Source organism: Chelonia mydas, chromosome 15 (genome assembly GCF_015237465.2).
Source record: "Chelonia mydas isolate rCheMyd1 chromosome 15, rCheMyd1.pri.v2, whole genome shotgun sequence".
In the NCBI taxonomy this organism is placed as follows: Eukaryota; Metazoa; Chordata; order Testudines; family Cheloniidae; genus Chelonia; species Chelonia mydas.
The window spans coordinates 23,085,081-23,100,472 of record NC_057856.1 but is presented as its reverse complement, the minus strand read 5'-3'; the positions used below and the strand labels follow the sequence as shown (position 1 = coordinate 23,100,472).

The window sequence follows — 15,392 nt, the reverse complement described above, 5'->3', positions numbered from 1 at the left end:
AGCCACCACATGAACGGACACCTGACAGCCACCATGTATGGTGAGGATTACATGGTATACACTTCCTGACTAGGGCGGAACAAGAATTTGACATTGAGGAAGTCTTTGGCTAAGATTTCAAGATCTGGCCGAGAGACAATCTGTGAACCCTAGTGACAGCAATAATCTGCACTCAGACCTGCGCAGCAGGAACTACTGACTGTCAGAATCTAGGTGCATAATACTGCTTTAAGAACCATTTGAGCAAGTGACAATCATCCCATCATCATCATCATATTTGCCACACCCCGAGATCCATTCAATGCTTGGAATAAAAGCCTTCTCGTCTCTCTCCAGGCCTGGACTCTGCTATAATAAAGGACATCAGCAATAATAATAATAATAATAATAAAGGGGACGTAGACATGCTTGGGTTTTGTGGCCAGCCTATGCTCTCGATTTCTTGCAAGGAAGTCACAACAGCCTTCAAGCTCACTTAATCCTTATTTCTCGTGGCCTAATTTCTCAGTATGGCTGAGCACCCCGATTTTGCTGCTTTCATTTGGGGCTGTGAGCACTCAACATCGCTGGACGTCTGGCCATGAATTTCAACTACCCTTAAATTGTTATCTCAGCAGCTTCTTTGGCTACCTGCAATATTTTAGTATTTTCAGTTCCTTATTTCTGATATGTAACTAGTTTATGAAGAGCATGTCTTGCCATTACCATGCTTTTTAGAGAGTTTGCCCTTTGGTTCCTGCATTTCCCACTCCTCCATCCTGCTCAGTTCTGAGGGGGAAAAAGGGAGTATGGCAAAATGCCTGGTAGTTTACAGATCTTCAGCCAGTTTGATTTTTAAAAAAATCTGTATTATATTATCGCCCTCTTTCTTTTGGGCCACATGATTCTGCTCCAATCCATCTCACTTTCTGCTTCAAGTGAAAGTGATGAGCTTACAATATATGAGAGAGACACCGCTTTGCCTGGCAGAACATGCGTGAATCCGACACCATAGATGTGTCATGACTTATGAGGAGAGGCTGAGGGAACTGGGATTGTTTAGTCTGCAGAAAAGAAGAATGAGGGGGGATTTGATAGCTTGCTTTCAACTACCTGAAAGGGGGTTCCAAAGAGGATGGATCTAGACTCTTCTCAGTGGTAGCAGATGACAAAACAAGGAGTAATGGTCTCAAGTTGCAGTGGGGGAGGTTTAGGTTGGATATTAGGAAAAACTTTTTCCACTAGGAGGGTGGTGAAGCACTGGAATGCGTTACCTAAGTAGGTGGTGGAATCTTCTTCCTTTGAGGTTTTTAAGGTCAGGTTTGAGAAAGCCCTGGCTGGGATGATTTAGTGGGGGATTGGTCCTGCTTTGAGCAGGGGGTTGGACTAGATGACCTCCTGAGGTCCCTTCCAACCCTGATATTCTATGATGAGGAAGCGTCCTGGTATGCAAAAGCAAAATAGACACCGTTTCATTAGCTCCACCACACTGATCTGTGCCAGAGCGAGCTTTATTTTCTTTTTAAAGCCAAAACATTTGAGACTTTTAGATCAGTTTATAATAGTAACAGGGCACTGCATTTCTTATACAGCACCTTTCATCCAAAGATTTCTAAATACCTTGCACTCTTTTGTTAATTTTGAGCCAAACGGACCTGTGGTACATGGTAACCCAAGGACATTAGGCATTCTCTGCTTGCTTCTATATTGAAGAATGGGCGGGGTGGGAGAGAGAATAGCAGTGTTTGGCCATTGCTTGCATGTGTGAGAAGGGGAGCCTCCACTCCATCCCCTCCCAACATACTGGCTCAGCTATGCTGGCCAACATACTGGGGGGAAATAAGCTATGTCAGGTAAAGGGCTGGTGCAGATAACTTCCTCCTGGAGAAAGTAAATTAGGAAGTGTTATTTACTCCTTCTCATAAACACAAGAACTAGGGGTCACCAAATGACATTAACAGGCAGCAGGTTTAAAACAAACAAAAGGAAGTATTTTTTCCACAATGCACAGTCAGCCTGTGGAACTCCTTGCCAGAGGGTGTGGTGAAGGCCAAGACTATAACAGGGTTCAAAAAAGAACTAGATAAGTTCATGGAGGATAAGTCCATCAATGGCTATTAGCCAGGATGGGCAGGGATGGTGTCCCTAGCCTCAGAAGCTGGGAATGGATGACAGGAGATGGATCACTTGAAGATTACCTGTTCTGTCCATTCCCTCTGGGACACCTGGCATTGGCCACTGTCGGAAGACGGGATACTGGGCTAGATGGACCTTGGTCTGACCCAGCATGGCCGTTCTTATGTTCTGCAGCCAAAGGGAGTCGGGGACTGAATTGTGACACAGTCAGTACTTTCTCTTCAGATAAGTGCTACCTTACCGATTAACCAGGCCAGACTGTAAGGTTAAAAATCTAACCCTAAATCAAGCAAGCCACACCTGTAATTGTAACACATTTGTTGTTTGTTTTTCCAAAAATAATCTACAGTCACATACACAAAGCCAGACATGTCTTCATAAAATGAAGTCCTGCATATAACTGTCCAATTATTTAAAGAGAGATAGTCCTTGAAAGTTTTGCTTACAGAATGAAAGGGAAATTTGGCTTTCAGAAACACTCATTTCAGGGGAACAATGAACAACTTTTTCAAAGCAGAACGTCAGTTTGCCACAGAGGCTAACACAGCAAGTACAGTATATTATTCAATATTCCAAAAATGACCGAGGCAGAATCAAGAGAATATAAGCAAGTCTGGAGTTCCATTTTATCCATTAATTTTTAATTAAATCTTGATAATTGCAGAAGAGCACTATCTTTTTCCTATCACAAATGTGCAGACAGATCACTTTAGATGCCCCTTTTGCCTCCTCTCGGTTGGTTGAAAAGGAAGAAGATTCTCCTCTGCACTGCCCCACTAGAGGCATGAGAATGTAGTTAACAGGAAGCTCACTGCAGCTCTGCCATTCTTCCCAGGGCCTGTAGCTTTGTCTAGCTCTGCAGCGTCTGAGAAAGTGACAGTCTTCAAAATACATTGGAACTTTTTTGATGACATATCAGCACCACGCACGCATGTACAGAAACGCTGCCAGGGATGACAACTGCTGATGAACATAAAGGATAGCGTACAACGTATCAAACAAAATGTAACTTGTCCATTTACAGTACTGCCACCTTTCATTAAAGGATCCCAACATAAGCATCTCAACACCTCTGCAATACAGGTAAATATCCCACGAAGCGTGAAACATAAACTGAAGCACAGAGAATTGACTTTCCCCGTGTCACTAAATGACTCAGTGTTAGAGACAGGAATAAAAATGAGGAGACAGATTCTCAGAGTTTATACCAGCTGAGGATCTGGTCCCTGGAATTCAGTCTCTGGCTACAATCACTGCAAAGTGCTCTAAATGCTGCAACTCTGCAAAAGCTTATGCACATGGTTAGCTGTAGCCATGTGAACGGTCCCAGCATGGGGGCCTTCATTTTGAAACTTCGGTTTGCAGAAGTTAATCATGAATGATTAAGTTAATGGAGAGTGAAAAAAGTTAAGCTTCTCAAAGTATACGCTGGCAGCCTTGGGGTCTAAACAAGTGGGGTTTTTTTAGGGTTTCAAGATTTTCTCTTTCAAGCCACATTTCTCTTTTTTTCCTTCCCTCCTTCTAATTGTTTAAGTGCTGGCTGCCACTTCCTGCAGCTCTCATTGGCTGGGAATGGTGAACCGCAGTCACTGGAAGCTGGGGGGGAGGGGGGAGGGCGTGCCTGCAGACAGTCAACGTAAACAAAATGTTTCGTGGCCCGCCAGCAGATTACCCTGATGGGACGTGTGCCGAAGGTTGTCGACTCCTGCTGTAACATGTTCTAGAGATAGAAAGATGGGCCCAAACTAGTTCTTCAGCAACAAAGACAGACTGGCACCCCCAGACAGGTATCAACAAAGTCAAGTGGGCTATCACTTAGTTAAGCGACCATTCTCTGGCAGGGGGAAGGAGTGGACAAGACATTTAGGACTATAAGGTAGATAGAAAGCTGGCTAGATCGTCAGGCTCAACGGGTAGTGATCAATGGTTCCATGTCTAGCTAGCAGCCAGTATCAAGCGGAGTGCCCCAAGGGTCAGTCCTGGGGCTGGTTTTGTTCAATATCTTCATGAATGATCTGGAGGATGGCGTGGACTGCACCCTCAGCAAGTTAACAGATAACAATACACCGGGAGGAGTGATAGATACACTGGAGGATAGGGATACAGAGGGACCTAGACAAATTAGAGGATTGGGCCAAAAGAAAGCTGATGAGGTTTCTTTTGGCGCCGATCGAACTGCCCAATAAGACCACAAGACTTGGTTTAGTAGCGAAGGTGCCCGACCAGGCTTATTGTCGACGAAGCACGGTAATAGCACCTGGCAGACTCTACGAGGATACTAAGACATGCATGCTCAAGACAATGGACGCAGCTAAGTCAGTGGCGGGACTTTCCACTGCTCCCAAGGCTGGCCAAAGACATTCCCTCTGAGATACATCTTTATACACCAATACAAACAAATGATGTATTAGGGCGCCACCCTCTGGCGTATTTGGGTGCCACCCCATTGCCTTCTACATGTTGGATTGATCAAAACATCTCTATCCATCATGCGGTCATCCTGACCTTATCTTTAGGCTGCGCCAGTGTGTTCCTGTTATCTTTGGGGGATGTTTTGGTATTGAGGTGTTCTGGTACCAGCTTTCTGGAATGTGTTTGCATATATATTCTTGTGCCTAGCACTACTTAGGAATATGTGTTTCTGCAACATCAGCCCTGTTCTTGCCAGACTCTGTGAGCAAGGCCTGCCTCTTGCTCACAACTTAAAACTTTGCTGATATAAAGCAAAGTTTTAAACTACTTTAGCCAGGCCTCAGGCTTCATACCAGGCCTCTAATACAAGGCCTTATGTTTCAGGCCCTCTTCTTACCACAGACAGTTCGATCTTCACATCCACGTAGGGTTGCCAACTTTCTAATCACTCAAAACCAAACACCCTTGCCCCGCCCCTGCCCCTTCTCTGAGGCCCCATGCACTCACTGCATCCCCCCCCCCCCCCTCCGTTGCTCACTCTCGTCCCCCCTCACTCACTTTCACCGGGCTGGGGTAGGGGACTGGGGTGCAGGAGAGGGTGAGGGCTCTGGCTGGTAGTGCAGGCTCTGGGGTGGGGCCGGAAATGAGGGGTTCGGTGTGTGGGAGGGAGCTCAGGGCTGGGGCAGGGGGTTCAGGGTGTGGGCTCAAGCCAGGCGGTGCTTACCTCAGGCAGCTCCCAGTCGGCAGCGCAGCTGGGCTAAGGCAGGCTCCCTCCCTGCCCTGTCTCCACTTAGCTCCTTAAAGCAGCTGGCATGTCTGGCTCATAGAGAGAGAGGTCAGGGGGCTCTGTGTGCTGCCCACAGATACCGCCCGCGCAACTCCCATTGGCCAGCGCTCTGGACAGGGGCAGCACGCGGAGCCCCCCTGGCAACCCCTGTGCCTAGGAGCCGGACATGCCGGCCATTTCTGGAAGCCACACAGAGCCAGGGCAGGCAAGGAGCCTGACTTACTCCCGCTGTGCTGCTGACTAGACTTTTAGTGACCCGGTCAGCAGCGCTGACCGGAGTTACCAGGGTCCCTTTTCGACTGAGCGTTCTGGTCGAAAACCGGATGCCTGGCAATCTTATGGCCACAACAGGCTGTCTGTCACCATGACTTAGCAAGGTTGCCTTCATCTCTGCTCAGGACATCAACAACTCTTAAAGAACCGAAGGAGAGGGGTGGGCAGGGGGTCTTGGCTGAGAGGCTTTTCAAACAGTACAGACTGCTGTAGCTTATTGTGAGAGAAACCTTTTTGCTTTTAAGTTCACTCAGTCTGTTAAATTAGGCACTTAAAAAGATAAAATGCAAGCTATTCTTTAACCAATCCTGACTCATTACTTGTAGTCACTTAAAAGCTCTCTTTTCTTTCTGTCGTTAATAAACCTCTTTTATTGTTTTTTCTAAACCAGTGTGTTTTGACTGAAATGTTTGGGAACCTCCACTTAAGATAACAGGGTCTGTGCATATCATTTTCATTTGATGAAATGACAGACTTTCTATGAGCTTGCATTGTCCAGTAGAGTGCTGGGCAGTACAGGACGTACATTTCCGGGGGACGTGGCTGGGCCTAAAAGAGTCTTTTGGGGTTCGTCTGCAGTATAATTCATGAGCGACTAGCTAGTAGCACCCCCAGCTACACAGTATTGAGTAACTTACATGCTGGAGGCTGTATTTTAACTGGCCAGGAGTGGCTGTTCACCAGTAACACAGTGTAAAAGGCATCCCAGTTTGGACAAATGAGGAAATACAGCTCTTCATCAGTCCAGACTGTATGCTGGGTAATGTCACACCCAATCTAAATGTTTTGTGGATGTTAACACATTTCAGTTTTGACCTTTTACCTTTCAAAATGCAGCATTTCAAAACCAAGAAGCAGAACTTTTCATTTCAAAAATGCCAAAACATCCTGTTTTAACAATTGCAAGGTATTTAAAGACAGGAGATTCACCAAAAACAACCCTTTCCTGGGTACAGTTTTGGTTTGAACAGACTGACATTTCCCAATAAAAGACATTACACACACAAAATCATGGACAGTCCTAGTTATCAGTGCAACTTGAATTCCTTTTCTTTAAGGATCATGAGAATATGGGTTCTGATCAGTTATCCTTTCCTGTGAAGTACATGGTTTGGCACTGTCTAGCTGAACTAATTTGTTTCACGCAAATGGTATATTGCTGTTTAATGCAACCCCCATAAGGAAACTTCATATCCTGTTATAGTACTTTGTACTATCAAGTTATCAACCCTGTGGCCTCCTGCATTGTTCAGTGCTAAGTAGGCACAGACAGCCAATGTTCTGGGGATGGAAGAACCTCAGGAGTTTCATGTTTGCAACCCTCCTATACTGTTTTAGACTTCTTTGTACTTAAAGTAGTTGCAACCTTGATGCCTGTCATTTAAACCCTGCCCCATGCATCTCTAGAGGAAGATTTCATATTTTAAAATAAGAGATTTCTTAGCTGCAAGGAAGTCTGTGCTAGACATGAGGGATATAAGCACCCCCCAAAAAGCTATGCTGGAAGAAACAAATGATAGTACGTAGGATATAATGGGCCAGATCCTCAGCTGGTGTAAATCAGCATAGCAACATTGAATTCACTGGAGCTACAGTTTATGCCACGTGAGAATCTAATACACCATGTATATATTTGTTAGAGATATTTCCCTGTCCCCACTCCCTTTTCCATAGTCAAGACCCCTCTGTCCTGTTTTTCACTAGATCTTTTCCATGGAGCGCTGATCCCTTTTATAACAGTCTTTCACAGACAGCAACCGCAGTAATGCAATTTAACCCACAGGGTTTGAGTGGGTTCAAAATAAGGCAAAGGAAATTCTCTTCAGACTGCATGCACTGTATGAGTCAAGGAAAAGGAGTCCTACAAAAACAATCCAAAGGCAGTAACAGCTTCTCATGTCAGCGACTTATTACAGTAGATTTGATAACAGCAAATATCTACTAAAACAAAAATAAATCTCTTGTGAAATGAATACAACTGAAATTATTCCCTTTTATCATCTGACATCTAACCAATTAGCAGCAACAAGTTTGCCACGGTTGATAAGTTAGGTCCCATGACCTGCTTAAAATTAAAAAGGAATAAAAAGAATGCAAGCCGGAGTGCTGATTTTGTCTGTATACTATAACACTATAACAACTAAAGTGTTTTCTCTAGAGCTGGTTGAAAATTCTGCTGAAGTTGTTTTAATAGAGAACTGATGCGTCGCTGAAACAAATAAAAAACGGAAAGCTTCAATTACAGAAATCTCGAAACATTCTGTTTTGACCAAAGCTAAATGTTTTGATGTTTCCTAATCAAAGTATTTTGTTTTGGCTTGGCTCAACATTAACTTCAGATCCACTGCACTGCCTTGGGCCCCCATTCTTTTCGATGGGGTTCTTCTCACATCACAGTGGGAGAGCAAGAGGGGAGACCCTGATGTCCATGGGCGATATAATCTGACCAGGGCTCTGTTTGTTCAGAGCACTCTGAACAGTTACACGACACCCCTATATAAATAAAGAAATTAAGTTGTCTGTGCCTTGTGGATATAACAGGAGCAGAGAATTCCCTGCAATTGCATGGCATACGGGGATGGAGGAGGCAGGAAGAACCAATAGGGATAACGCTATAGAGCAGTGGTGCATATAGGGCGGTGATTGGTAATGCTATTTGCAAGGAAAGTCTCTTCTGATGCCATAGGATCATGTACATTTAGAGCTGCATTCGTGAGACATGTGTTACAGCAAACACGAAGTGTGCATACTTTGTGCTGGGAAATCCAGCCCAGGAGAAACAATCAGAACGTTTTTGTTTGCTTTACACAGACTTTGCGGAAGGAGGGAGGGAGGGTCAAATTAACCAAACTATGAGCTACAGGGCCAAGTGACGGATAGAACAGAGTGATACCTGGTGCTGAAACCGTAGTTATAAGTTGTACCTTTCCATTTAAATGATTAAATTAAGGGTAATTGTTGCAGTTGGGGCTATTTTCTGAAGTGCAGCAACTTTGCTTACCTGTGAAAGTTGGCAGAGTTCAAAATAGAAATAAGATGCAAATTTCTACCGGTATCTAGCCATTGGAATAGATTACCAAGGGATGCGGTAAATTATCACTTGGAGTATTTAAAATCAAGACCAAGTGCCTTTCTAAAAGACATGCTCTGATTCAACCACCAATAGCTGGGCTAGATGCAGGAATCACTGGCTGAGTTCTAAGGCCTGTGTAACACAGGTGATAAGAACTGCCCCTTCTGGGCAAATCTATGAAATCCTTCAATGCTCTGGATTGTAGAAAAATGCATTTTGCAGTCTTCTTCCCCCCCCACACCTGAAACCTACCATATTCACATAGAAATAAGTTATTGTGGCAAATTGCTGGCACTACTGTGATGGGTCCCACACTTTCTCTTCTTGGGGGGGTGGGGTTTCAGGGCACCGTTTCTTGCCCCTGATCTGGGGTATCAACTGTCCCACTAGTATCCCAGAGAAGGGGAGTGGACAGCGAGGGACCCAGGCCCACCCTCTACTCCGGGTCCCAGCCCAGGGGCCCTAGGGATAGCAGCAAACCACTTGAACTAGCGATTCCTTCCCCTGGGCTACTTCCCCCTCTGGCCCTTCAGCTTGTGGGGCTTCCTGCCCTCTCTCTGCACAAGCCAAAGTTTCCCTTTACCTAGGGTCTTGGTCTTCTAGCCTGCCACAGCACTTCTCCAAACTCTCCTCTGCTTCCCTCCAAACTGCTCTCTGCTTCAACACCAAACCACTCTGCTTCAACTCCTTCCCCCGGTCTGATTGACGCAGGGGTTTTTTTTTGATCAGGTGACTGGCTTCGGGTGCTCTATCTATAGCAACCTCTCTTCCCTCTACAGGAAATAAGGCTCTCATCATCCAGGGGCTTACATATCTCCCCTCTATCACTCTCCTGCTGCCCTCTGGCCATGCTGTATCCCATTATCAAGGAAACCACTGCAAAAGTAACTCTGGCCCAAAAGTAAGTCAGTCTTGTTAAAAAAAAAAGAATTATGTAGGCATTGTAATTAGGCCACTGAAGTGGTTTCATACCAACGTGAGCTAAACTATGTGCTGTGCTGCAATAAAGTTAATCTTTGCACTGACACCTGACTTGCTGGAATGTCTGTAGAACAAAAATTAAAAAAGATGGAATGCTATAATGCAATCCTAATTGTTGGGATAAGCCTTAATACAAGAAGGGGTCAGGGAGGCATGGTGCTTAATTGATTTTTCTTGCAGAAAATAAAGGTGGCATGCAAAGAATGAAGTACTATGATATCAGTGGGAACAGTCATTAAAAGCTTATTAGTGGGATAGGTCCAGGCAGTAAGACATAAAAACAGAACATTAAAGGAAATAAAAAGTTTGCCACCATGAGTACAGTCTGTTTTTATTTTCCTCACTGAAGTTTCTTCTGCACTTTAATATGATGAGGATAATTACCATACTATAAGGGGGAAACTTAAGAGCCTATTCAACAGGCAAAGATAGGAGTCTAATGACAGCAATGAAGAGCAACATCTCAAAACTTATATAGCCCAGGAGCCCAACTGAACTCTAGAGAAGTTCAGATCTAGAGCTGAACTTGGCAGCCCAGGCCCATCTGTACGGAGAATGATGACTGGGATTTTCAAAGTTGCTCAAACAATTGATGCCTAATTACTCATTTAATTGGAGCTAGAGTTAGGCATCCAAAATCCCCTAGGCTTTGAAAAAAAACCCAAAAACACAAAATATTAATGGGCAATATTGCGCCTTGTCCTGCATAAGCATGCAAGAGATGGGAGAGGGCACAAGGAGTCTTCCTCCTCCCTTGTGATTTGCTCCACTGTAGGAGTGCAGTCTTAATCTTGGCCAATTGTATACCAGGGACATGTGAGGAAATAGGGGACTCTTGAGCTAGCAGCAGAAGAGTGATATGACTGGGGAGGTCCTTCCACACCAGCCAATGGGCACACTGCACCCTATTAAAAGGGTAATGGGGCCTGCTGCTGAACTCTCCCCAGTGGTCCCAAAAGCAATTATTTATACTGTCTTCTGCAGCTTTGGCTTTAGGCCAGTCTACTCAGAGACCAGGAAGACCTGGTGATCTCACAGATAATGCTGGCTCCTGTGGAATTTTCACTTCTGTTTCTAGACCAAAGACGAGTCAGGAAGCATCAGGTACTGTAGATTCCTCTGAATCAGACCAAGTCTTATTCTTTAAGAAATTGGAGTGAAGCACAGGGCTGGTAGAAAGTGTCCTCTGATAGCTTTGGAAGCAGAGATCCTTCACTTATCCACAGAACAGGCTTGGCAGTAGCACTGCAATGTTCCCTACATTGCTCTACCCATGGGCGGCGTGTGGACCTCTGGCTCAGGGAGGCTAGCCCCTTCTGCCCGAAGCCTAGCCCCTTCAACCAAGGCCCCGCCGGACCCCAGAGCCCCCTCAAGGCAGCCACTGGCCCCCACCCCAGGTTAGCGCCCCCAGCGCTAGGAGGTGCGGTCCCATCCTCCCCAGCACTGGGAGGGAGGGCGGGCAGCGCGGGCTGGGGCTGGCACTGGGGCCGCGCAAGAGGGAGCCATGTCACATGGGAACTGGGAAGAGCCAGAGCAGGAACCAGGAGGGTGCCTGGGGGCAAAGCATGGGTGGAGCCACACCTGGCTGTTTTGGAAGGCACAGCCTTCCCCAGCCTATGATACCTGCCACCCATGGCTCTACCAATGTGTTTGACCCCTAACTTGCAGGAAAAATTTTAAACGAGAGATGGTAGGATGTCTCTGTGGCCCATTCAGTCTTTGGCCTCTGCCATCAAGAGGCATGATGATTGCCTGCTGGTCACTGTTTTATTAGTAATAAAATGATGGGACATGCAGAGTTGTAGGAAAGGCCTTTACTGATCAGGCACGGAGGCCAGTGTTTGCCACCGTAAGCCTGGCGACCAGTTGCATTCCTGAAATCTAGGTATCACACCCAGTTAGGTCCCTATTGAAACATGACCCTCTTTCTTCAGTCCCACTCACACTGCAGTCACCTTTTTACTTTATTGCTATGCCCACAGGAAAGCGAGCTCCCATGATTAGTTTAGTTAGGGTCTGTACAGCACTGAAGATGGATAGCACTTCATATTATTAGTCATGGAAGCTGTTTGCTATCACTGATCAAGAGGGAGGAGAGTGGAGGGGAAACCAATATTTTATTAGTACAACAGGGCAATCAAAACCTGATTTAGCAAATATTACCAGGATGGTTATAATAGACTGAAACAGTGATGCAACTAGCCATAGCTTCATCAGTAGCAGGCCTTGTCTGTGCCCAGAAGATACACTGATGGCAATCCAAAGAGCAGAGAATATCAGTGAGATAAAGTTGCTGCCCAGCCCCTCTATATCTAATGGTACACCTACACTGCAAACAACAAAAATCCCTTGGCAGTGGCGTCTTGGAGCCTGGATCAACCGACTCAGGCTCGCAGTAGCGGGCTAAAAATAGCAGCATAGATATTCCCATTTGGGCTGGAGTCTGGGTTCTGAGACCCTCCCCGCACTCTAGGTCTCAGAACCCAAGCTCCAGCCCAAGTGGAAGTATCTACATTGCTACTTAACCCCATAGTGCAAGCCCCATGAGTCAAGGCAGTTGGCCCAGGCTCAGGCCACAGGGTTATGTGTTTTTTAAGTGCAGACATACCCTAATACTTAGGGTTGTCTACTTGAGAAAGTTGCACGAGTGTACCTAAGGCTATGTCTATGCTATGAGCTACCATTTGCTCTCATCGAGCTAAGGAGAGAAGAAATAGCAGTGTATCTGTGGTAGCACGGCTAACGAGTTCATAGCCACCTGAAACCAGTGGGTACATAGGGTACGTACGCATACAGCTAAGCTGTGTCTCCCTGCCGCTACCACAGCTTCACTGTTATTTATACTCACGAGGGGAATCCCGCCTCTAGCTTCTAATGTAGGTACAGCCTAAAAAGGGTTTTAAACCACTGCAACCACTTGTGTGGACACAACTTAAGGGCTAAAACTGGCACAAGAACAAATGGAGATAAACTGGCCATCAATAAGTCGAGGCTTGAAATTAGACAGAAGAGTGAAATTCTGGACCAGTCTTCCAAGGCGAGTAGCGGGGGCAAAAAACATAACTTGTTTTAAGACTGAGCTTGATAAGTTGATGATATGATGAGATTGCCTACAGTGGCATATGGCCCAACCATGATGGCTGTTAGCAAATGTCTTCAGCTGCTGAAGATGGAACAGTAGATGGGGGGAGCTCTGAGTTACTACAGAGAATTCTTTCCCGGGTGCCTGGTTTGTGGATCTTGCCCACATCCTCAGGGTCTAACTGATCACCATATCTGGGCTTGGGAAGGAATTTCCCCCTCATCAGACTGGCAGAGATCCTGCGGGGGCGGGGGAGGGGTAATGTCTGTGGGGGGAGGCGGGGGTCACCTTCCTCTATGCCACGGGCCATAGGACACTGGCTGGTTTGAAATAGAGTAAATGGTGGATTTGCTGTAACTTGAAGTCTTTAAGTAAAGATTTGAAGACTTAGTAACTCAGCCAGAGATTTTGGGCCTACTACTGGAGTGGGTGGGGGAGGTTCTGTAGCCTGCAGTGTGCAGAAGGTCAAGCTAGATGATCATAATGGTCCCTTCTAATCTTGATGTCTATGACACTTATTTTGGCTTAGCTTAATATAAAATAGGCTTGGTTTAAGACAAACTATCCAGAGTCACTAGTTTAACTAATTCAATTTTAAAATGGATTTGAGTTAAGCCACTGTAGCTTTCTCTTAAGCAAGGCCTTAGTAAACACTCAGGAGTTAGTTTACTCGCAAGAGAGAATAGTGCTTGTATTAGCTACATGAACACCCAGCTGAGCCAAAGTCTGCTCAGACTCTTGAAAACCACTTCACACTGGCCATGGTGAGCAGCTTAACACAAGTCACACACAAATCACCACTCCTTCAGCTCATTTGCCAAGACCATGCAGTGACTCAGTAAAGGTTAGGATTCTATGGCTGTTCAAAGGAGGCATTCTTAAACTGACTGTTAAGACTTGTGGCATAGTCAAGGTAATTGTAATTTGAAATGTTTTATTCTGTTCTATTTTACTTTTAATCGTTGTTAGCATCCTACCCATGACAGAGACCCTAGAATAAACCTGGGAGTTTTTTGTTTTGTTTTCTTTTTTTTATTTAAAAACCAGATACATTTAGGGCCTTTCCTACTTAATTCCATCTTAGTACCCTCTCCATGCCATGTTTTTTCCAGTCTGCTGAGAAAGAGAAACATTTTGATTCTACATCAGAGAGGGTTTTAAACTACCCTTGTAACAGACATATGGGCCAGTGCCTTACCTCTTTCTGAATGGTGAAGTTGCTGCCTCAGTGTCTCTCCAGCAGGTAGGGTAGCTTGTCCCTCAAGTCAAAGCAGAAAACGTCCTCCCCTTCTCGGTTTCAAAAGAGTTCCACAAATGAGAAGTTTCTGCACCCCAATCCAGACAAAACAAAGGAATAAAAAGAGGATGGCTTGCTCCAGCCAGTCTCCCTCCAGAGAAGCAACAACTGCCTGAAAACTAGGCCACGCCAGTAATCACATCCCACTTCTCCCTTTGCTACTTGCTCGAGCCTACTGCTCAGTACATTTGAATCCTTTCACAAGCCTTCTCCAAAGGCACTACCTTCTTCCCTCCCTCAGCAAACACAGGCTGGTCACACACCAAGCCTCGTTGGGGCATAACTGGCCCCAGCTGGTCCCCTTCCTACCTCATTCATGACCTGAATTAACCTCTTCCCTGCTCTCCAAGTGTATCAGGTTTCTGCGACAACCCACAAGACTTTAGGGAACAAAATTTGCAGCCCAATCTTGCCCCCATGGACTTCAGAAGGATCTAGCCCTTGGTGTAAAACTATGAATGCTATTTGCAGCCCAATCTTGCCCCCATGGACTTCAGAAGGATCTAGCCCTTGGTTTAAAACTATGAATGCACCAATGCTATTAAAGGTAGAAAAAAAATATTTGGTGGGAGCAGAGTTTGGTCAATGTTGAGCTCTTTTGAAAATCCCACCCTAATATCTGGATTATGATCCAAATACAATTTCTCCCATTGAAAATGCCTCTCACCCACTCTTAGGCTGCCTTTGGACAATATAATTATGAATGAGATTCTTAGTGAACGGAATTATTCTATGTATGCACTGCAGTTGTAGCCATGTCAGTATGTAATACTCAGCAGATAGTTTAAGACATAAGTAGTATTTCCAGATATTTAACATTAAAATGTAAATTTGTTTCTTATCTACAAATGATGTAGATCTTAACATGTAACAATTTGAATAGTGTTTATTCTTTTCTCAATTGTTAGCTGTGGACTTTCATTGTAGGGATTATAATGGTTTTCTTTTGGCTTTAGCCCTATTTCTGTGCAGGATAATTGGGTTATTGTGGTTTAAACAGACTTAGAGTTTATATATTTTAAAACAGCAAAGGAAGGAAGGAAAGTGACATTTCTGGAAGGGGCAGCAGTCATATGATAAGCAAGTGCAAGGAGAAGACAAGTGGTGTTTTAGTCAGATCATTTGAAGTTAGTGCATAAAATTAATAATATATCAGCAGATTCACTGCCTGTGGTGAGGTTAGTAGAGGTCTTTGTTTTAAAAATCCTTGCTGCTTAATATAGCCTTCAGGGTGAAGCAATGTGCCAGGAATTCATAAACCATATTGGCATTGCTCTCTCTTTTCAAGTGGTCTCTTTTCCAGACTGTCTGTAGCACCAGACGCAGAGAGGAGAGAATAATAGATTCTAGAATCCCTGTAGAATACGGGTTT

General features: G+C 45.0%; 1 long non-coding RNA gene across 4 annotated transcripts in view; it reads right to left on the bottom strand.

Moving 5' to 3' along the window:
• LOC119563780 overlaps positions 1–14,317 on the bottom strand; it is an 84,742-nt gene extending 70,425 nt beyond the window's left edge. For all 4 annotated transcript variants that reach the window (XR_006286010.1, XR_006286009.1, XR_006286011.1 and 1 more), the window contains exon 1: positions 13,922–14,317. This is a non-coding gene — a long non-coding RNA (uncharacterized LOC119563780). The remainder of the gene's footprint in view (positions 1–13,921) is intronic.
• Between the last annotated feature and the right edge of the window lie 1,075 nt (positions 14,318–15,392).